General features: G+C 43.1%; 1 protein-coding gene across 5 annotated transcripts in view; it reads left to right on the top strand.

Moving 5' to 3' along the window:
- Positions 1-24067, top strand: part of ANKRD34C (ankyrin repeat domain 34C) — a 104301-nt gene that overhangs the window by 57439 nt on the left and 22795 nt on the right. Inside the window, exons 3-4 of one of the 5 annotated variants that reach the window (XR_014070359.1) lie at positions 14124-14267; positions 14630-15913. The exons of the other annotated variants lie outside the window; for them this stretch is intronic. The gene's annotated coding sequence lies outside the window, so the exon portion shown is untranslated. Of the gene's footprint in view, positions 1-14123; positions 14268-14629; positions 15914-24067 lie in introns of those variants that run through there. 5 annotated transcript variants of the gene reach the window in all.

Below are 24067 nucleotides of genomic sequence, written 5' to 3'. Positions count from 1 at the left end.
ATATTATAATCCTCCATCCAAAAAGCTAGCACAGTATAATGTGAAAAGCCAGAAACACTCTCATTAAAGTCAGAAACAAGAACTCTCACTATCGTATATGAGAAAGAATAAAAGGTACAAAACTTGGAAAGGATGAGGCATCTGTTTAAAAAATTTATGCCTCAAATCAAACCTTTACTATATTACAAATAATTACCAGTTAGAAAAAGAAGAAAAGATGCTCTTTATAACATAAACATAAAAATACTTAAGGACAAATGTACTAAATATTAGTACAGTCCTGACCTTATATAGTACAGTCCTAACCTTATATATACATAGGGTAATTGTAACCCTATGCAAAAAATTTTAAATTTCTGTTAAAAGCTACACAAACTATTTTAGTAAGTGAAAAAGGTTTTTCTTTGGAAGACTATTCAGTAAGATAGTTTTAATTCCTAATTTAATCTCTAAATTCATTCTGTTCCCAATCCAGTTACCAATAGAATTTTGTTTGGAATTTGAACATTTAAAGCTAAAGTCCATCTCATAGAATAAACACATGATTGAATGCAGAAAAAGATGTGAAAGAGAATAACAAATATGACTATGATACTATCAGGGATATCAAAACATTGTTTAAGGCCACAGATATTTTAGACTAGGATTAGACCAAGAGATCAAAGTGAGAGACCAGAAAGTCAAAAAATAAATTCAAGCAAATACGAGAATTGAGTATTTGATTAAAATGGCATCATTAGGATTTCCCTGGTGGTCCACTGGTTAAGAATCCACCTGCCAATGCAGAGGATGCGGGTTCGATCCCAGGTCTGGGAGGATCCCACATGCAGAGGGACAGCCAAGCCTAAGCTCACAACTACTGAGCCAGTGTGACTAGAACCTGGGAGCCACAGGAGAAGCCATTGCAATGAGAACCCCTTACACCGCAACTAGAGAGGAGCCCCCACTTGCCACAACTAAAGAAAAGCCCACATAGCAATGAAGATCCAGCACAGCAAAAAATAAAATAATAAATAAATAAATATTGATAAATACATAAAATGGACATTTAAAAATTTTTTAATGATATCATTAAATTTATCATCAAGAATGAGGCATTCAATAAACTGCTGGGAAAACAGGTTAGCTATTTGAAGGAAAAAAATCAATTACCTTATTCTTCACATGTGAGTAAGTTCCATATGGATCCAAGAATTATATATAAAAATGGAAGCATAAAAGCCAAATTAAAAGAATGATTACAGAGTTTTCTACATAACTGTATGCAAACAAATTTTAAAACTTGAATTAAAACAAAGGTTAAAAACTCCAAAAACCCAAAGGTGAATTTACCAGGTGAATCCCAAAAGCCAGGTGGGAAGTGTGTTCCAGGACAGGTCTGACCCCAAATGCCTTTCCTTTCAGAGTCTTTTGTCAAATCTATCCACTGCTCCAGCTGGCCCCTGAAGCAGAAATGCAAATAATAAACATTAGGCAGTATTAGCATTTAAAAGACACCTTGAAAAAGACAAACCAGCTGTCAAAAAGGACTAGAAAGAAAGAGGTGCGAAAAATGAGCGATCAGATCACCAATGAATTCTCAGGATACTAGATGAACGCCAGGCATCCTCAGTTAGAAAGGACAGCAGGGACTTTCCTGGCAGTCCAGTGGCCAAGACTTTGCCTTCCAACACGGCAGACATGGGTGCAAACCCTGGTGGGGGAACTGAGATTCCACATGCCGTGGGGCAACCTCGCACCACAGCTACAGAGCCTGCCAGCCGAAACTAAGACCAGGCACAGCCAAATAAATAAATAAATAATTTTTTTTTTTTTTTTTTAAGTGCTAACCCTCACCTCCTCTGTGCAGGCCAGCAAATCTTCACTGAAAGTGCCAAACTCTCTTGGAACCTGACAAAAGAGTACAGTTGGAAGAATAAATGGCCAGGAAAAATACATAATTCAGGTGGGGGTGGAAGAGCAGGAAGTGAAGTGAAGTGAAAATCGCTCAGTCATGTCTGACGTTTTTAGACCCCATGGACTATACAGTCCATGGAATTCTCCAGGCCAGAATACTGGAGTGGGTAGCCTTTCCCATCTCCAGGAGATCTCCCCAACCTGACCCAGGGATCGAACCCAGGTATACCAAATTGCAGGTAGATTCTTTACCAGTTAGCTGAGCCACAAAGGAAGCTCTGGAGAGCAGGAGTAGGGAAGAATTATCTGCCTGGTTATAAAAACCTATTTGAGATAAAGGATGATTTAAAAAAAAAACAACAACTAGAGTACAGATCCAAAGAGAAAACTACATATAAATTATGCAGAAGAGGACCAAGCTTGAGATCAAATTATATGAGAGACTGTACTATGTGATGAGTAAGCAACATGGAAAGACAAGCTTATTTAATAAATCTTGTCGGAATACTGAAGATTGAATCTGAAAAGAGAATTAGGTTCGTACCTTACCCTACTCTCCAAAATGAAAGTTCAATATTTAAAAATAAGACACCAAAAGAAAACAAAAATAAATAAAAGTAAGACACCATAGAGGAAAAAGCAGTGCCATCAGAATTTACCATTTGCCATACTTTGAAGTATGTGGGGGCCGGGTGGGGCAGTGGAAAGTGAAGGAAATAGCACTTGCTGATTGCCCATTGTATGAACGTGTAGTTCCTTATTAAGATTCACAGCAACCCTGGGAGGCAGGTATTACCCTCAACTTTCAGATAAGGAAACAGGCATAAAAAACTCCATGTCAACTTTTAAAAAAGCACGATGTGAGAGTTGCAAGTTAAGTTTTATTTGGGGCAAAATGAGGACTGCAACCTAGGAGAGAACACTTCAGATAGCTCTGAGAAACTGCCTCAAAGAGGCAGGGGGGATAGGACAGTATAGATGTGATTTTGGTGAAGGGCGAGTACATGCAATCTGCATATATTTTTTGCAGAAGGTTTCTGCTAATCACAAGGAGCAGTTGTCACCCTGAAGGATTTTCGTTCTTTTCTAGATCTGAGTATATACAAGAATTGGGCTTATAAAAATGACTCCCGAGGATATCTGACTATCTGAGGACCTGTTCTGCCAGTTTCCCCCACACACCCCCCAAAGGCACAGATGCCTCATTCCTGCTCTCCACCCTGAACTCCTTTCAGGGGGTGTTGAAAGTCAGCTGCTGCCGCTAAGTCGCTTCAGTCGTGTCTGACTCTGTGCGACCCCATAGACGGCAGCCCACCAGGCTCCGCCATCCCTGGGATTCTCCAGGTGAGAATACTGAAGTGAGTCGCCGTTTCCTTCTCCAGTGCATTAAAGGGAAAAGTGAAAGTGAAGTCGCTCAGTCGTCCGACTCTTAGCGACCCCGTGGACTGCAGCCTACCAGGTTCCTCTGTCCATGGGATTTTCCAGGCAAGAATACTGGAAGTGGGGTGCCATTGCCTTCTCCGTTGAAAGTCAGCAGCACATGATTTAATTCTTGTAGAGGTAGATGACAGGCACCCATGGGAAGTGCCAATTTGTAGTTGACACCTGTTACTCTCTCGAAGTCGAGTGGGGAGCCATCAAAAGGGCCTCACTCTGTCTGACTCCGTGTCCTGTCTTGCCCAGCTACTGCCCAAGAGCTCAAGGTGCCCAAGGGAGATGGGGCTGCCAAGTTCAGTGGCAGGCCAGTCCTAGACATGCCTGGGATGGTAGAAAGTGAAACAAGTTAGAGCCAAGGCTGAGGACAAGGCAGCTGCCCCGTGGTACAGAGTCAATGAGTCTGGCCAGGAGATTAGGAAGTACCCCCAATCGATATTTATTGAATAAGTGAATTTACATATCTGTTCAATGTGTGTATTTATTCATTAGTTCAGAAGAAAACTTGAAGCCTGGGGAAAGGAGATTTATCTAGTTTGTTCTGCTAGGAAGACAAGAACTTCACATTTTTCTTCAGTTGTAGTTGAAACATTCCATTTTGGGAAACTGGGTCAAGCCACATCACTGTGTGTTAATTATAAGTTATGATTCTAGCAACCTGTGTAAAGATGAGAGAGAGGGCCAGCACCTGCGTTTCCAACAGCAACAAACGTGCCTCTGATGACACTTCCATAATTACCACTTCTTCCAATTGCATATATCTTGGTGGCTTACCAGAGAAGGCAATGGCACCCCACTCCAGTACTCTTGCCTGGAAAATCCCATGGACGGAGGAGCCTGGTAGGCTACGGTCCATGGGGTCGCTAAGAGTCGGACACGACTGAGAGACTTCACTTTCACTTTTCCCTTTCATGCACTGGAGAAGGAAATGGCAACCCACTCCAGTATTCTTGCCTGGAGAATCCCAGGGATGGCGGAGCCTGGTGGGCTGCCGTCTATGGGGTCGCACAGAGTCGGACACAACTGAAGCGACTTAGCAGTAGCAGCAGTAGCAGTGGTGGCTTACAAAGAAGTGCTCACACCCATGGTTAGAGAAACCCGCCTTCAAGGAAGGTCATGTTATCATCCCAGTCTGTGGATGAGGAAATGAAGGCTCTAGGAGGTGCAAGGACCAGCTCAGTGGTTGGCGGCAGAGCAGAAACTGGAATCCCCGGATGTGCATGAACTGATCATCACTATGGCATAGGCTTGGTTACCTTGGTTACCAGGCTTAAAAGGATGATGCTGGAGAATGTCTTGCCTGCTTCCATCTGCCTCTGTCTCCCCTGAGCCGCTCATGTGGATCTGGGGTTCTCCAATCTATACATTGCACCCTATCCCCATCCAAAGCCAGTTTGGAAGGAGAAATAAAGAGTGCAGCAGCCTCAACCCTGAAGACTTATGAGGCCCCAGGAACTGATTGTATCCCAGGATCTGGAAGCACAGCCTGGATGCTGGAACCCACGCTGGAGCTGCAGAGATCTGGCCAGAGAACCTGGGTCAAGTCCAGCCTCAGACTAGGAGTGATGACCTGCAGTGATGGGCTGCTGCACAGGTGAGGGAGAACCTACTATTTATGAATCACCTCTACATGATAGGTTGACACATTATCAATAATTCCCACAGCATCTCCTGATACTCTTCCTACTATTCTCGTGGTGCTGATGATGGAGGAGTACATTGGAGAGTGACATCTAATGCTGCCTCTTGAAGCTGATTGTTGATAGTCCTGCATATGTGCAGGAGGGAGGCCATCAGGCAGAACCAAGCTGCAGCCTGGAGCACTAGTCACCATAAAGACCTCGTAAGGACCCAGCAACTGGTACCTCCAGAGACAGGGAACTATGATCTCCTTGATCCCTGAAGGCTTTCCAAGCATGTCTCTTACTCTTCCTCCCGGGAGCAAGGGGAGCATCTGATACAAGCGATAAGATTAGAGAAAGAACCTAAGATTGTGCCTACCAGCCCCTGCCAAGTGTTCTCCCCTTTGACCCCCGTGCATGCGAGCACCTGTTTTCCTCCGGCCCACCCCTTCATGCTGCTGACCATGGCAGGCTCTGTCTTGGTTGGACGTGGTTGTAGTTTGAGGTGGTTAAGCCCACAGGCTCCCCTGGTGGCTCAGATGGTAAAGAATCTGCCTGTAGTGCGGGAGACCCAGGTTCGACCCCTGGGTCAGGAAGATCCCCTGGAGAAGGGAATGGCTACCCACTCCAGTATTCTTACCTGGAGAATCTCATGGACCGAAGAACCTGATGGGATTGCAAAGAGTTGGACACAACTGAGTGATTAATACTAAGCTCAGTTTAAAGTACCGAGAAACCAGATTGTGGTTGCAGAGTCAAGATGCTTTACCCAGCTATTTTACCATACCAAGATGCTTCACCCAGATATTGATCTGGCTCTATTTTTTAAAAAAATATTTTGACCCTGACACGTGGCATATGGGATATTAGTTCCCAACCAGGGACCAAACCCATGCTCCCTGCATTGGGATCGTAGAGTCTTAACCACTGCACCACAAGGGAAGTCCCTGATCTAGCTCACTGATGACTCCTTTGTTGTAGGATCCATGGGGGAAAGGGCTGGATTGATCTTCATCTTTGTGGTTAGTGATAAGCCCTGAGATTCTATCGTGGGAAAGTGTGAGGAGGAAAGCAGGAACCAGAGGTGGAACAGAGGCAGACATTCACATCCTGCATTAGTTCCTGGCCCTGAGATATGGGGTGGCTGCTCCTCTGCTCCCAAACCCGTCACTGTTTCACCAACCAAATTCATGAGAGTCTGATGGTCCCCATCCGAGCTCCATCCACGCATCCTGCTCTGACCCACTTGGTCAGCACCATCACTACATTCAGAATATCCCCACTCAGTTCCTACATTTGTGGCTCACTCCCTGCTGGAAATGTCAAAGTTGAATAATAGAATCTGGAAGGAGTTGCAGAGGTCACCTGGCTCAGCCCTTCTTCCAGAAGGGCCCATCTGAACTTGGCTTTTGTGTCTTGCAGCTCGGAGCAAACTCTCCTGTAAATTGGCGTCTCTGTTTCTGCTAAAATGTGTTTTTTTTCAGACAAGAAACCTGCCTTCCTGATACTTATGTCCGGTACAGGTACCTTCTATGCCACCTACACACACTCCAGGCAGCCCTCCTCCACTCCCAGGGAACACCAACCCTCTGATCCCTTGGGCCATAGGAGTTAGATGGTGTTTTATTATCAAGCAGATAGGCAGAGCGCCAAAGATTTGATGCTTTTGAACTGTAATGTGGGAGAAGATGCTTGAGAGACTCTGGGACTGCAAGGAGATCAAACCAGTCAATCCTAAAGGAAATCAACCCTGAATATTCATTGGAAGGACTGATTCAGAAGCTGAAGCTTCAATACTTTGGCTACCTGATGCTAAGAGCCGACTCATTGGAAAAGACCCTGATGCTGGGAAAGATTGTGGGCAAGAGGAGAAGGAGATGACAGAGGATGAGATAGTTGGATGGCATCACTGACTAAATGGACATGAGTTTGAGCAAATTGGGAGATAGTGAAGGACAGGAAAGCCTGGCATGCTGCAGTCCATGGGGTCACAAAGAGTTGGACACAACTTGGTGACTGAACAACAACAACTTATCATCGAGCAGGCATGCAACAAGCACTGTCAGTTTCTTGGATGCCATGGAATACATGGTTCAAAGCTCCTTGAGGCTGATGCTGTACTCGAGACTGGCACCCAAGGAAACATGAGCTGTCTGTGCCCAGCAGACGTTTCAGAGGGGACTGCAGGGTGTGCTGGGACTGCAGGGTGTGCTGGGCATACAGTTTTGTTTGTTGATTGCCCACTGAGTGTCTTCAATGGGCCAGCCCAGCCCTGAACTTGCTTATTGCCCAAAGGTGGAAACGGGCATGCACACAGAAAAGCATAATACAGCGTGACCCCTGCTAGGGAGGAGGTGTATTAGGGATGCTGAAGGCATGTGGGAGGCAATGGTCAGCAGACCAGCCCTGGGATGAGCTGAGCCCCAAAGGATGAGCAGAAGCGGCCAGTTGTGCGGGGCAGACCAGGCAAGCAGCAGGGAGCGAAAGCTGGTGAGCTTGTTACTGAGTTGCTGCACGACAGGTCAATGAATTGTAGATGAGCTGTTGAGGCAAGAAATTCGACTTTATTCAGAAAGTCGGCAGACTGAGAAGATGGCAGACTAGTGTCCCTAAGACACCATCTTATTAGGGTCTTGGAGCCAGTGTCATTTATAGAATAGAGATGGGGAGGAGATGAGGAAGTAAAGCAAAAAGGCCGCGAGTCTTGCAAAACAACTCCTTGGCCCGCCTTGGGGAGGGGATGTGTTCATTTCTTCTTTTCTGCAGCCACTCACAGGTGGGCAGGGTTAGAATGTCTCTCTGGACAGAAGAGCCTGGTGGACTAAAATCCATGGGGTCACAAAAGAGTAGACACAACTGAGTGACTAAACAACAACAACTGGAAGCTGAACAAAGGTATTTGAGTTTAACAGTCAGGCAGAGGGGCAGGGTTCCCCATGGCAGGCTATTGTGTATGCTTACAGCTACAGACAGTGACTATAATAACAAAAGCAATGAGAAGCAAAGGTTAAAGTAAAAGAAACAGATCTAATGTGGAGTCAAAATTTGCTCTTCCCTGTTACAGAAGGGCTGACAGGTTGACTGGCTTGACCAGGGCAGCACCTTGGCTGGCGTCTTCAGCGTGCCTGAGCACAGCCAATCCCCAGGAAGCATCTGGAAAGTCTGTCTTTCTGGTGTGACCCAGTTCTAGATAAGATGACACTAATAATACCCATTCACTCCTCAAGACTGTGAGGAGTCAGGAGCTAATGTATGCACGGGGATTATTATGCAAATAATCTGTCCTTTGGCGGCACAGACCGGGCTGGCAGAGCCTTTCCTCCTTCCTGTCCACTCCCAGGATTCTGGAGTGGTCTGCAGCTGCCAACACACAGCCCTGCCTTCTTCCTCCAGGCATCGGAAAGCCTGTACCTGAGCACCTCTTGCAAACAACTGTCTTCATTGCCAGAAATGTCTTAAAGCGATTCTGGCTCTGAAAATGCTCAAAGTCAATTTCTTCCTCCATAAGAAATGCTAGAAAAAAAGAAAGCATTGCATGTTAGGGGTTGGGAAAGTGGCTCAGAAGATAGAGGTGTGCCAACTAAGGACCCTCTGAATTTCTGTAAAATGCAAATGGTGAGCTGGATAAGGTGTCAAGACCCGGCCCAGCAGTGCTGGGTATTGTGATTCTAGGCAGCCTAAACCCATCAGGGCCTGCTAGTACATGAGTCAGAAATAGTAAAATATGGCTCAAAGCAAGGAGTTGAAAATGGTCATTTTCAAGGTCTTATGTGTTTATTTAATAAATATGTAGGGATACCCACTAAAGGTCAGGTACTATGCTAGCTACAGGTGAGGTAAAGGGGAGCAAAGGTGCTCCACGGGTCCCCATAAGAATCTAGTGGGAGGGATACGACTGGGGCGGTAACTGCACAAGGTGAGGGGTGCATGGAAGGAGAGGAAGGCAGGGTGGTCTCAGAGGGAGGCAGGGAGGTTGGAGGAGGAGGCTGTCCCTGTAGTCTGGTCCCCCGCTGCCGTCTGAAAACCTTCCCGCAGGATGCACCGGGCCCACCTCTATCTCCATCTGGTAATCTCTGCAGTGCCCCGTGGATGTGGAGCACTCCCCACTCGGTAAGGAGCACCCCATCCTGGGAGGGGACGTGCTCCCTATTAAGGGCTCCAGACTGGCAGGAGCATTCCCAGTGTCAGCACGCATTGACGCCTTGACTTGGGCCTGCACTATTTTTAACTGGCTGTCGCCATGGCAGCGCGAGAACCTTTGGGAAAGACATGGCCTTTCTGACAGCATTCAAGATGCTCGCTGCCCTCTCCTCTTGGTTAATCCCCTGTGCACCAGAGCCCAGATCATCTATATTAAATCCCCGCCTTCTCCTGGCAGAGCTGGAGCCCAGACATCTCTCTGTGCTTCCTTGTCTGAAAAGTGGGGATTTTAATAAAACAAAAACAAACAGAACACCTCCCTTCGTGGGTGTGAATCAAGTTAGGTTGTTAATATGTTGTTAACACACTCTTCATGGCCCACATTAGTTTCTGTTGTCCATCTCTCTCTTTCTCTCTCTCTCTCTTTTTAAAGTTTTATTTTTATTGTCTGAAATTCTTCAACGATTCCATGTTACTTTTTCTCTAGGGGACCATTAATTTTCACGGATTAGATAGAGATCAATAATCAGTTAGAAATTGGCATCTTTGGAGAAGAAATATGCTGTGTCCCTGTTTATAGATTGGGTGAATCTCTGATTAAGAAACAGTGCTCTTTCATTCTCTTTCATGGGTGTGTTCATCAACAGTTGTTGTTTAGTCACTAAGTCGTGTCCAACTCTTTTACAACCCTATGATCTATAGCCTGCTAGGCTCTTCTGTCCATGGGATTTTCCAGGCAAGAATACTGGAGTGAGTTGCCATTTCCTTCTTCAGGGCATCTTCCCAACCCAGGGACTGAACCCGAGTCTTGGGATTGCCGGTGGATTCTTTACCGCTGAGCCATCAGGGAAGCCCTCATCAAGAGTACACTGAGCATTATTTTATTCTGTTGTGAAGATGCTGACAGTCTCTCCTAGTATCTTATGTATCACTGAGTTTTCTTCCCTTTCCTTTCATGTTTGATGTCTTGTCATGACTTTACTTAGAAGGTCCTGACATGAGAAAGAATGAGAAGACACGAGAAGACCTTCTGTCTGTTGCCCATGCCTTAATGACAACACTTAATCCCCCACCTCTTACTTCTGCCCTTCACTTCTGCTTTATGGACTGATGCCTGTTAGCCTTCTACAGGTTTCCCTGTGGCAGGAAGTGATATCTTTCTGGAGAAAGGCTGCCCTGGAGGGAGAGGAAGAGATCCTGGGAACGTGAGGCTGGGATGGAATGGCCACCTGCATGGTGTCATGGAGCGCCAGCTGGCCGGGAAGCCTGAGCTCAGGGTCCTGAGGCTGGGAAGGCTTTTGGTCTTGGTTCTGCAAGGAGCCTAAGAAACGTGCCTTTAGTGGAGGGAAGGAGCACATCTGGAGGGCATACATCTTGATTACTCTTTTGGGGACATGTGGGAAAAACTGGAAGGATTTTCTTTTCTTAATTAATTTTTACTGGCGTATGGTTGCTTTCTAATAGTCAGTTATGGATGTGAGAGTTGGACCATAAAGAAGGCTGAGTCCCGGAGAATTAATGTTTTCGAACTGTGGTGCTGGAGAAGACGTTTGAGAGTCCCTGGGACTGCAAGGTGATCAAACCAGTCAATCCTAAAGGAAATCAACCCTGAATATTCATTGGAAGGACTGATGCTGAAGCTCCAATACTTTGGTCACCTGATGTGAAGAGCCGACTCTTTGGAAAAGACCCTGATGTTGGGAAAGATTGAGGGCAGAAGGAGAAGGGGGTGGCAGAGGATGAGATGGTTAGATAGCAACACCAACTCAGTGGATTTGAATCTGAGCAAACTCTGGGAGATGGTGAAGGTCAGGGAAGCCTGGTGTGCTATATGTAGTCCATGGGGTTGCAAAGAGTTGGACATGACTTAGGGACCAAACGACACATAGTTGCTTTACGATGCTGTGTTAGTTTCTGCTGCACAAAAAAGTGAATCAGCTATATGTATACATATATCCCCTATTTTTGGGATTTTCTTCCCATTTAGATCACCACAGAGCATTAGGTAGAGTTCCCCTGTGCTATAGGGAACAGTAGGCTATCATTGGTTATCTATTTTATACATAGTATCAGTAGCGTGTGTATGTCAATCCCGGTCTCCCAGTTTATCCCATCTCCTCCCTGAGGGACCTTCTCATGTGAGAGGAGAAGACCTTATGTTAGAGTCTCCTTAGGTTACAATACTTTTGCTTGAGACAGGAGATAGCAATCCCCAGGGAAAATGCTCTGGACTTTTGCAAAAGCTAAGCAGTAGTTGGAACTTTCAGGGGACATTCTGAGGGTTCTGTGTGGCTGAGGGACGGACTCACTTATTCATCCTGTGCCCTCTCTCCCTTCCCCAAAGGTTATCCATGAAGGCTGGACTTGAACAACGGAGGTCTGAACCGTGTCGTCATCCTAGTCTCTTCCCCAGTGTTTTTAAAAATCACTTCTATTTTTTTCTCATAACACAATAATTGGCACTTTGTAGGAAATTCAGAAATGTAGAAAAGAACAAAGGAAAAAAAAACCAACTCTAACCCAATTGCTCAGAGATAATCATTCTTTGTATCATGGTATCTAGTCTTTCATGCATGAATACGTATTGTACATGCAACATATATATGTGTATGCACATGTATTACATGTGTTTGTTTATGGAAATGTATATTTATGCAATGTGTAATTATTTTTAGAAGAAAGGTGTCATACCATGTTTGAGAGCTCAGACTCTGGAGCCAGGCTGTGAGTGTGTGTGCTCAGTTGCTCAGTCCTGTCCGACCCTCTGGGACCCAATGAACTGTAGCCCGCCAGGCTCCTCTGGCCATGGGGCTCTCCAGGCAAGAATACTGGATCGGGTAGCCATGCCTTCCTCCAGGGGAATCTTCCTGACCAAAGGAGGGAACTCGTGGTTCCTGTGTCTCCTGCACTGGCAGGCAGGTTCTTTACCGCTGGAGCTAGGCTGTCAAGGTTCTAATCCTGACTCCGTATGTGCTGCCTGGGTGGTCTTGACGGTAACTTTTCTGTGCCTCAGTTCCTTTATCTGTAAACAGCCAAATTGGTTGATGAAAAATAGTGTATCACTGTTGTCTGAATTTGAAGTTTCTGAGTGAGGGTCCTGTGTGTCCCTGCCACCTCCCTGTCTGGGGCTCTGAACCCCATCCAGTTTGACTCCTTAGTCTCTGATGATCCACCATCTCTGCTGTGTCTTCAACATCTCCCGCTGTGTTGGCTCCTTTCTACCAATCAATACAATCAATTAAAATGCTGATTTCAATAATAAATTCTGAAAAGGGTGTGGAGAAAAAGAAACCCTCCTACCCTGTTGGTGGAAACATAAATTGATACAGCCATTATGGAGAACAATAGGGAGGTTCCCTAAAAAAAAAAACAAAACTGCAAATAGAGCTACCATATGATCCAGCAATCCCACTCCTGGGCATATATCTAGAGAAAACTCTAATTCGAAAAGACAAATGTACCCCAATGTTCACTGCAGCACTGTTTACAATAGGCCAAATATGGAAGCAATCTAAATGTTCAACAGAGGAATGGATAAAAAAGATGTGGTATATGGAATACTACTCAGCCACAAAAAGGATGAAATAATGCCATTTGCAGCAACATGGACAGATCCAGAGATTATCATACTGAGTGAAGTAAGTCGGATAGAGAAAGACAAATATCATATGATATCACTCATACGTGGAATCTAAAATACGATAGAGATGAACTTATTTACAAAACAGAAACAGACTCATGGACATAGAAAATAAACTTATAGTTACCAAAGAGGAAAGTGGGTAGGTAGGAATAAATTAGAATTTTGGGGATTAGTAGATCAAACTACTCTACATAAAATAAAGACCTACTGTACAGCACAGGAAACCATATTCAATACCTTGTAATAACCTATAATGGAAAAGAATCTGACAAAGAATATGTATGTATATGTGAATCACTTGCTGTGTATACACGAAACTAACACAACATTGTAAATCATAAATCAACTATACTTTAAAATAAAACAAAATTAAAAAGTATTGGTTTTTAAAACATGCTCAAGTCTCTCCCATTTTAAACATACAAGCAAGAACCCTTGCTGCAAGCATGACCTCCTTCCTTTGCCAGCCACACTTCCTAAGGGTTGTCTATCTGCATTATCTAACTTCATCTCCCTTTCTCAGTCTCAGTCTGCTTGCTGTCCCACCACCCCACCGAGGTTGCTTGGGACTTGGTTCCCAGTGGCGTCCTTGTTGCCTTATTCACAAGGCACTTCTGTCTTCATTCTCCGGGCGCCACTTGCACTTGGCACCACTGCCTGCTCCCTCTTTCCCTCATCCTCCTGGATCATACTCTCTGCGTCCCGCTTCTTCCTCATGCTCCCTGGACCCCCTCCCATCTCCTCGCCTCCGCTTATGCTTTGCTGGTCCACTTTGTGAGTGTCTTTCCTTGGATGTGCTTTTCCTCAGCCTTCCCTCCTCATTTCTTCTCCTGAGACTCTGGCTGAACGCACCCATATTTTTCATTATTTTGTAAACGTGGACAAGTCTCAACTCTCTGTCTCTTATTTAGATTTGTTTATTTATTTGTTTGTGCCGGGTCTTAGTTGTTGCACAAGGGATCTTTGCTCTTTGTTGCAGCACGTGGGATCTAGTTCCCTGACCCAGGATGGAAACCCAGGCCCTCTGCATTGGGAGTGTGGAGCCTTAGCCACTGGACCACCAGGGAAATCCCTCAAATCTCTCTCTCTTTATTCAGGCTGCTCTCCTGAGCTCCCAATCCACATGCCCACCTGGACACTTCCACTAAGACATCTGCTAGGGGCTTCTCTGGCAGTCCAGTGGTTAAGACTCTGTGCTTCCAATGCAGGGGCCTGGGTTCAATTCCTGGCCCAGGAACTAAGATCCCACATGTCACAGGGCTTGGCCCAGGAAAAACAAAAAACAGAAAGAGACATCCCTTAGAGTCATAAAATCAATGTGTCTCAGATAAAATTAAACATCTTCCCTGCTGATACAGCCCTCCCCTTTGGTTTCTATCTTTGGAAAGGGTCAGACTCATCTCCCTACTAAAGTGACAGTGACTCATCTGGAAAGAAATCAGAGCAGTGTTACATTAGTGGTTGAATTTTTGGAATAAGAAGATGGAAGCAGGCAGGGGCATCCGGACTTTCTGATGTCATGAAAATCACAGGTACTGTTGTGTTTTGTATTCTTGTCCTGTGCGAGGCAGACCGTGATGCTTGAGAGACCATCAACATTTATGATTACTAAGTGGATGGAAACTCATGGGACTGAGAGGAATCGCTTTTCACAAAGTGCTTTAGCTGGAAGGGAAAGCCCATGTGGTCTACCTGCAGCCCAGACAGGAGTCTGTGGTCCTCAGCACAGTTCTAGTGGTACAGAGAAGCCACCCCAGACCCGCCCTTCTTCCCAGTGCAATCTACACAGGGGACCCCTAGGCACTGCCATCAAAGATGCCCTTGTCATGAACTGAGAATCTGGGGCCCAGGTAAAAGGGCATTTGACCTGACATTGTTTTTCTTCACATTCCAGGTCCCCATCCTTAGGCATCCGTGGAAAGGAGTGGGAGTTCCATGTTGCTTACAGAGGACTGTCTTACCTCTGGCTGCGATCTCAGGTCCTGAAGACACAGGAAAGCATAACTAGGATAGTTATCAATATCCTAGGCAGGGAAGTGCTCTCTTTAAAAACATAATTTATTACAGAAAAATTGAAGTGTACTAAGAGAGAGAACAGGGCAAAAGAATCCCCATGTATCCAATCCCCAACTTCAACTCAATCCTGTCATAGATAAGTCTCCTTCCCTCCAACACTTTTTTGTTTGTTGGTTTTGGTTCGCTGCATTATCATTTTATTTCATTTTTCAGTCATTCTTTTTAAAAATTTGTTTTAAAAATTACTTTTTAAAGTAATTTGCCCACACTGTTTAGCTTGCAGGATCTTTGTTCCCTGACCAAGGATCAAACACATGCTCCTTGCAGAGGAAGTGTGGAGACTTAACCACTGGACCACCAGTGGAAGTCTCAGTCATTCTTTTCTTTAAAAAGCTTTTTATTTATTTATTATCTACTTATTTATTTATTGTATAGCTGATTTACAATATCATATTAGTTTCAGGTATACAGCACAGTGATCCCACTTCATATATTTAAAACTTTAAAGATTCTCTTCCCTGCTAGGTTATTACAAAATATTGAGTAGAGTTTCCTGTGCTCTATCAAGATCATTTGAAAGCAGAGTTTCTCAAACTTTTTGGTTTCAGGACTCCCTTGCACTTTCCAAAAACATGAAGGATACCCCAAAAGTTTTGGTTTATGTGAGTTACATTTTTGATACTTAGATATTAAAACTGAGAAACTTTAAAATATTTACTTATTAATTTATTTAAACATTATAACACACTTCTTTCTTGTTAACATAAATGACATACATTTTAGTGAAAAATAACTATACATAACTAGTAAGAAAAATGACATTGTTTTACAGTTTTACAAGTCTCCCCATTGTCTGGTTAACAGAAGACAACTGGATTTTCACTAGCTATAGCTGAATTCTTGTGTTTGCTTCTGCATTCAATTGCTTACAATATGTTGTTTGGTTGAAACATAAGAAGAAAATCTAATCTTGCACAGGCATATAGTTAGAAAACGAGGGCATATTTTCATAGACTTTTCAGATATTTGTGGGTATTCGTCTTTGATATTATACCTCATAAGCACTGGTTTCTTAAATTTGCTAGTTGCACTGTGGAATTTGAAATTATATCAGTGAGCTTTTTGTAAGTTGATACATTAAAACCCATAGTTCTCTCTTGCACTTTGCTTGTCATTTTTTCACTCAGACACGATTTTTTGTCTCATCATGCCTTGAAAGTGAAGTGAAAGTGATAGTCTCTCAGTTGTGTCCGACTCTTTGTGACGCTATGGACCGTAGCCTGTCAGGTTCCTCTGTCCGTGGGATTCTCCAGGCAAGAATACTGGAGTATGTAGCCATTCCCTTCTCCAGGGGATCTTACCGACGCAGGGATTGAACCTGGGTCTCCTGCATTGCAGGAGGATTCTTTACCGTCTGAGCCACCAGGGAAGTCTCAGTGGGTTATCATGCCTTAGTTATTTGAAAAATATTAGTTGACTATGTTATGTAGATTTTTCAAATGTTTAATGACATATTACACAATATCAAAAACTTATATTTGTTAATATCATCACCAATTTCATCCGAATGTCTACATTCTGGCCAGTCGGCAGACATGTTGCTTACATTTGAATTTTCAGTTGGAAGTTCGAATTTTGTGATTGGCATCATGGAATTTTGTCCATTCTTTAACTTGAAGTGACACCTGACTGTTCATTTTGGGGACAAAGTCTGCCAGACAGACCCAGAATTGACTGTAATTCATCTGTTAGTCAGTTTTGCAAGTAAACATCAATCTCCACGCAAACAGCAGCTAGTTCAGCTCAAAACTAAAAATCGCAAGCATGTTTCCATGAGACAGCTCTCATCCTTTGAGATGCAGCACAAGTGCTTTATGGATACTTCATATTTTCTCACATGGAATATTAAAAAGATGTACACTAAGGACTTCCCTGACAGTCCAGAGGTTAAGACTTCATGCTTTCAAAGCAGGAAATGAGGGTTCCGTCCTTGCTTAAGGAACTAAGATCCCATGTGCTGTGTGGCTTGGTCAAAAGAAAAAAAATAAACAAAACCAAAAAAGATGTACACTAAAAGATCAAGATTTAACAGAATCAACAGCTTTTATTGCTTCATATGGTACATTCTTAAGTGAAATTGGCTTTTTAACAAATGGTCACTATATGGCAGTAAAGAATACAATGACTAGGTCAGTTTTGTGTCTCTCTCTTGGTTTGTGCTTTAGCACTACTTTGGCATCACCAGTGCAAATCTCAAAGCAATGTAAAGGATAAATAATATTTTAATATTGTTAAAAAAAAAAAGCTTGATTCTGCACACCCCTGAATGAGTCTCAGGGATCCCGCTTAAAGGTCTGTAGACCTCACTTTGAGAACTGTTGTTTTTAAGCAAATTCCAGACATCGGAACATTTGTTGTTGTTGTTGTTTAGTTGCTAAGTCATGCCTGACTCTTTTGCAGTTCCACAGACTGTAGCCCACCAGGCTCCTTTTTACATGGGATTCTCTAGGCTAGAATACTGGAGTGGGTTGCCATTTCCTTCTCCAGGGGATCTTCCTGACCCAGGGATGGAACCTGTGTCTCTTGCACTGGCAGGCGGATTCTTTACATTTACCTGTAAATAATTAATATGTATTCCTAACAAACATAGAATTTAAAAAATAACCTCAACACTAATATCACACCTAACACAGTTAATAACTTGTTCTTAATATCATCTAATATCCAGTCTGTGTCCAAATTTCCCTTAATGTCTCAAAATATTTTTTACAACTGCTTTGGCTGAATCAAGAGGCAAATGATGTCCACACATTGTAGTTTTTGATATGTCTCTTAAAAAAACCTATTTTAGTGTCCCTTTCTGTTTCCATTTTTTATTTCACTTTTTTGGTTGAAGTCAGGGGATCATTTGTGCTGTAAAATTTCTAGCATTCTGGATTTGGCTGATAGCATACGTGCAGCATCATTTAATGTGGTGTTTGGTCTCCCACATTTCTGTAAGCAGCTTAGCTCTAGAGCAGGGTTTCTCAGCCCTACACTGTTGATATTTTGGAGCAATTCTTGATGGTGGGTAGCTTCCTGTGCACAGTGGGATGGCTATTTAGTAGCACCTCGGGCCTTTCACACTGGACGAAATTAGCATTTCCCCACTCCCAAGCTGTGACAACAAAAAACATCTCCAGACACTGTCAAATGTTCCTTGGGTGGGGGCAAATCACCCCTAGTTGAGAACCACTGATGTAGAGGCTCTAGAAGTATGACTAGAGGATGGTTTTTATAACAACAAGAATAAGTCATCAGCATCTCAGAGTATTATTGTATCTTATCAGGAGGCATGTAATGTCTGATTGTCCCACTTTTAATGATGTTAAGACTGATCCATGAATTCCAGGCTTGTCAATCTAATCATTAACTCGAAAGCTCTCCAATCGCCCTCCTTAAAAGGTTAGCATCTACTGATGACTGCAGCCTTGATACACTATTTCATTAGAGACAACAAAGTAGTGATTTTTTTCTAACTCAATCATTTGCTTCTGTCTTTACTAGCTGGAATACTTCTTAAAAGATGATTTTTTCCCCGATTAACTACTTGTTGTTGTTCAGTTGCTAAGTCCTGTCCAGCTCTTTGAGACCCCATGGACTGCAGCACGCTAGGCTTCTTTGTCCTTCACTATCTCCTGGGGTTTTCTCAAACTCATGTCCATTGGGTCGGTGATGCCATTCAACCATCTCATCCTCAACCCCCTTCTCCTCCGGCCCTCAATCTTTCCCAGCATCAGGGTCTTTTTTTAATGAGTCGGCTCTTCACATCAGGTGGCAGAAATATTAGAGCTTCAGCTTCAGCATCAGTCCTTCCATTGAACATTCAGGGTTGATTTCCTTTAGGATTGACTGATTTGATCTCCTTGCAGTCTAAGGGACTCTCAAGAGTCTTCTCCAGCACCACAGTTAACTACTTGGTTACCCTGAAGTACTGTCCATACAAACTAAAGCAAGATCTGTGTCTGATTTTTTTCTTTCTTTGATAATATATTTTTGATTATACATATATGCTGCTGCTGCTGCTGCTAAGTCACTTCAGTCATGTCCGACTCTGTGCGACCCCACAGACAGCAGCCCACCAGGCTCCCCCGTCCCTGGGATTCTCCAGGCAAGAACACTGGAGTGGGTTGCCATTTCCTTCTCCAACGCATGAAAGTGAAAAGTGAAAGTGAAGTCGCTCAGTCGTGTCTGACTGTTAGTGACCCCATGGACTGCAGCCTACCAGGCTCTTCCATCCATGGGATTCTCCAGGCAAGAGTACTGGAGTGGGTTGCCAGTGCCTTCTCCTATACATACCTACATACATACATACATACATATATATATATATATATATATATATATATATATATATATATATATATATTTGGCCTTTATCACAGGTTCTTGAGTGATAGGAGTGTTTTTTGTCCATAACAATCTCTTCTGATTCCACTGCAGTTTATACGAATTAGCTGACTTAGGGTGGGCCCCCTTCAAAGTCTCAGGATGGGGCTGATCCCCAGAAAGACCAAGTGATCAGAAGGGGGAACTTTCAGCCCTGCCCTCCAACCTGAGGGGCTGGAGAGTGAGCTCTGTAAAAACCTTCAAACAATGAGATTCAAAGAGCTTCTGGGTTGGTGAACACACAGAAGTGCTGGGGGATGGAGCATGGAAGCCTCTTGCCCTCTCCCATACCTTACCTCTGCATCTCTTCCACTTGGCTCTTCCAGAGCTGCATCTTTTACAACAAACATAAAGAAAGTTGGTTCCAGAGTTTGGTGAGTCATTCTGGCCAATTATCAAACCTGAGAAGAACTTTCTGGCAAACTCCCCGTTTTTCACTGATTGGTCAGAAGTCCTGGGGGCGCTGGACTTGCAACAGGCATCTGAAATTGTGGTGTCATCTTATGAGACTGAGCCTGAAATCTGTAAAGTCTATGCTGACTCTGGGAGTGAGCATCAGAATGGAATGGGATCTTCTGACATCCAGTTGGTGTCTGGAGGAGAATCAGAAACTGGATTGCTAATAATGGGGAAAATAACCCACAATGTGCATTCATTTTTTTGTTCTTTCTTCTTCTTGTTGTTGTTCAGTTGTTAAGTCGTGTTTGACTCTTTGTGACCCCATGGACTGCAGCATACCAGGCTTCCCTGGCCTTCACTATTTCCCGGGGTTTGGTCAAACTCACGTCTGTTTAGTCAGTGATGCTATCTAACCACTTCATCCTCTGCTGCTCCCTTCTCCTCTTGTCTTCAGTCTTTCCCAGCATCAGGGTCTTTTCTAATGAGTTGGTTCTTCACATCAGGTGGCCAAAGTATTGGAGAACTTTAAGATCAATTCTTCCAGTGAATATTCAGAGTTGATGTTCTCTAGGATTGACTGGTTTGATCTCCTAATATCTAGCTAAATAAAAATGCACATATCCTCTGACTCACAAATAATTTCACTCCTAAATATACAAACTTTATATCATTGCACATTTAAATGAAATATATGTATTTCAACACAGCTTGTAATAGCAAAAGATTGGAAAGAAAAACTTAAATGTCTATCAAAAAGGGAATTGTTAAAAATAATATTGTATATGTTACATGTATTCAAACAAGGGAAAGCTATGAAAATTATGCAACCATATGAAGAATGACAGTGTTCTTTCCTTTAATAAGGAAATATTAAGTTAAACATTAAATATAATATTAATATATGGAAATATTGCAAGACATCTGGTTAAGTGAAAAATACATGGTGGAAAATAGTGTGCATGTCATGCTAAAATTTTATGGGGGAGAAAAAGACAACATAAAAGTGTAGGGACTTCCCTGTAGTCCAGTAGTTAAGACTCTGTGCTTCCACTGCAGAGAGCATAGGTTGGATCCTTGGTTGGGGAAACTAAGACGCTATGTGATGTGGCCAGGAAAAAAAAAAAGTGTAGATGGCTTCTGGAAGGATATATGAACAACTTGTAAAACAGGATGGATTTGGGGAGAAGGATTTGGGCAGCTAGGAGGAGGAAAGGGGAATAGACTTAATTTTCATTCTATACCCTTTTGTAATTACATTTATAATAAAGCATTACCTCTTTTAAATTTAGATTTTCTAAGAATATTTAATGACATGGGGAAGCATTTTTCTCAACACCATCCATGATTCTTCCACTTGAATGGCTCAGAACAATCCAAAACTCAACATGTCAAAATCTGCACTCCAGATTCTGCCCAGAATCTGCTACAGCTGCTGTCTGCCTCATGTTGGTTGATGGCAACTCTATTCTTGTAGCTGTTCAGGCTGAAAGTCACAGATTTATCCATGGCTTCTCTCTCTCACATCCTGCATCAGATTCTGGCCACACTGATTTCTTGCTAGTTCTGGGAAATGCCAAGCGCCATCCAGTCTTTGGGCTGTTGTCCTGGCTGTGCTGCCTGAACTGGAGCAGTCCTCCCTGAAACTTGCATGCTTCACCCCATCTCTTTGCTCAAGTCTGTGTCCATAAATTGCCTCCCTGAGAAGGAACTAGATCTCTACCCAGCACTCCTGACCCCCTTTGCATAAAAAAAAAATCACATGGGGAAGTCCCTGGTGGTCTAGTGCTTAGGACTCTGTGCTCTCACTGCTGAGGGCCCAAGTTCTAACCTTGGTTGAGGAACTAAGATCCCGCCAAGCACGTGGTGTGGCCAAAAAATTAAAAAAGCTTGTTTTAAGACAAAAAAAATACAGGGTATCCATGACTTTTTAGCATAGTGTCAAACTTCCTTTTTATATTTGTTGTCTATCTCTTCCTACCTGACTAAGCTTCACAAGGGCGTTAACTTTGGCTCATTTTGTTCATTGATGTTGCCTTCATGACAATGTCTAGCATACAATAAGCCCACAATACTCTTTGGCTGAATGAATGAATTCATTAATCAGTATAATAAGAGTTTTGTAACAAAAATATATTTAAAATATTTAGTTTTTTAAAAGACGTTGCATTGTTGGTATTTGCATATTTTGCAGCATTTTTTCCTCCTGTTGCCCATGAAAGACTATTTTGACATTGATTGCTCGGCTTCTTCTCCTTCTCCAACTTCTAAGGGAAAGAATGTATCTGCTTAGTTCAGATTCTTCCAGGAAGAATTGGGAAATGGGCAAAAAGAAAAGATGAACTGCAGGAAGTAAAACAAGTCTAATTAATTTAACATTGTGGGGACTTCCTTGGTGGCCCAGTGGTTAAGACTTCACCTTCCAATGCTGGGGGTGTGGGTTTGATCCCTGATCAGGGAGCTAAGATCTCACATGTCCATGGCCAAAACCTCAAAATGTAAAACAGTAGCAATATTGTAACAAATTCAATAAAGACTTTAAAAATGGTCCACATCAAAAAAAATCTTTAAAAAAATTATTATTGAGAATGGAAGCAGAGTCTCTGAGAGGAAGAAGAGAAACTTGAAAAAGGTGAGGAAGAGAAAGAGGGAAGAGAAACACCTTGACATTGGGCTTTAGGAGAGATTTTTGGTGGTAGTTTGGTGGTAGTTTTGGTGGAGAGATTTTGGTGGTAGAAGTTTTGGGGAAGTTGCAGGGAGTGGGAGGTGACGAGAGGATAGGAATGGGAAAGAAAATTTTAAGAAGTGTTTTTTACTGATTATAAATGAGATTCCCTTTGATTTTCTTGAAGAATCTCTGGTAAAGATCTCAATGGCTTTTGATTACTCACTGGACTGGACCACATGAATTCTTGGTATTTTTAGGGAGAATGAAATGTATGGCAGTATTACGAATGGATTATACAGGGTGATGGCTTTCTGTGTTATTTTAATTGCTTTCTTTTTTTTAATTTAAATTTTATTTTCACTACTGGCTGCACCATGCGGCATGCAGGATGGTACTTCCTCGACCAGGGATGGAACTCCTGCATTGGTAGCACAGTCTTAACCACTGGACCTCCAGGGAAGTCCATCAATTGTCTCCTTTATAGGTGTCTGCACTTTTCACATTTTTCTCCATTATGAATGCATTCCTTTTATAGTAAGGAAGGACATGCTTTAACATTTTCCTTTACCCTTCATCCTTCAAAGCATCTCTGTGGAGCAGTCAGTAGCTGCCTGAGGCCCTTGTCCTTTGCCTGCCTATTTTAGGCAGCCTCCTGGACAAGGAAAGTGAGCCTGCAGTGCTGCGGCATGGGTCTTCTCCTGACCACTGTTCGGGATCTCTTCCCTCAGACTCTCACTCTGGCTGGCTCTGTTCTGTGCTCACCTTAACTCCCAGCTTCCTCAGCAGCTGGCTGCTTGGGGTGGGGTCCCCTGTTTCACATTGGCCCTTTGGACTGGAAACCAAAGTTGACCTACCTTGGTCCGTGCATGCTAAGTCGCTTCAGTCGTGTCCAACTCTTTGCAACCCCATGGACGGTAGTCCGCCAGGCTCCTCTGTCCATCCATGGGAAGAATACTGGAGTGGGTTGCCAAGCTCTCCTCCAGGGGATCTTCCTGACCCAGAGATCAGACCCACATCTCTTATGTCTCCTGAATTTTCAGGCAGATTCTTTACCACTAGTACCACCTGGGAAGCCCAATCTACCTTCATCTCCCCCTAAAATGGGGGTTTTGTGAATAGCTATACCCATCTGACTCTTGTACATGAAATCTTTATTTTTTTAAATTTAACCTTTTTTTCTATGTATGTGTGTTTATCTACAATACACAATCACTTTAAAAATATTATTCCTTATGGTTAAACACCCAGAAGATTTTTGTTTCATGTGAAATGGAAAACAAAACCAAACCTCAGTGTTACTGGGCATTATTACCATGCTTTCTAATCTTTACTTTTACTTAATACTAAATAACTCATAACTAATCCCTTTGTGGAAAAGAGCAAGTTTTAAAACACTTATTTAAATTTTGTTGAGACGATTGCTTTTATGTTATGGAAATATATCTTTATTCGGTGATTGGGTGATCGGTTGGTTCAAGCTAAAATTTAATATTTCTGCTGTATAGAGACAGATAACTATCATGAATATAACATGACAGGAGTCTTGATAACAGACTGTAAATCAGGATAGTTTGAATTTTATTTTTTTATTGTTCTAAATACAATTTTATTTATTTATTTATTTTTGGCTGTGCTGGGTCTTCATTGCTGCATTAAGGCTTTCTCTAGTTTCAGCAATTGGGGGGCTACTCTCTAGTTGTGGTGTGAGGGCTTCTCAGTGTGGTGTCTTCCCTTGTTATGGAGCACAAGCTCATTAGCTGTGGTGCAAGGGCATGGTTGCCTGGCGGCGTGTGGGATCTTTCTGGACCAGAGATTGAAACCGTG

This window comes from Giraffa tippelskirchi, chromosome 12 (genome assembly GCF_054371585.1).
Source record: "Giraffa tippelskirchi isolate mGirTip1 chromosome 12, T2T-mGirTip1v1.2.pri, whole genome shotgun sequence".
In the NCBI taxonomy this organism is placed as follows: Eukaryota; Metazoa; Chordata; class Mammalia; order Artiodactyla; family Giraffidae; genus Giraffa; species Giraffa tippelskirchi.
Note: the sequence above shows the minus strand (reverse complement) of the source record. Positions and strands in the feature narration are given on the sequence as shown.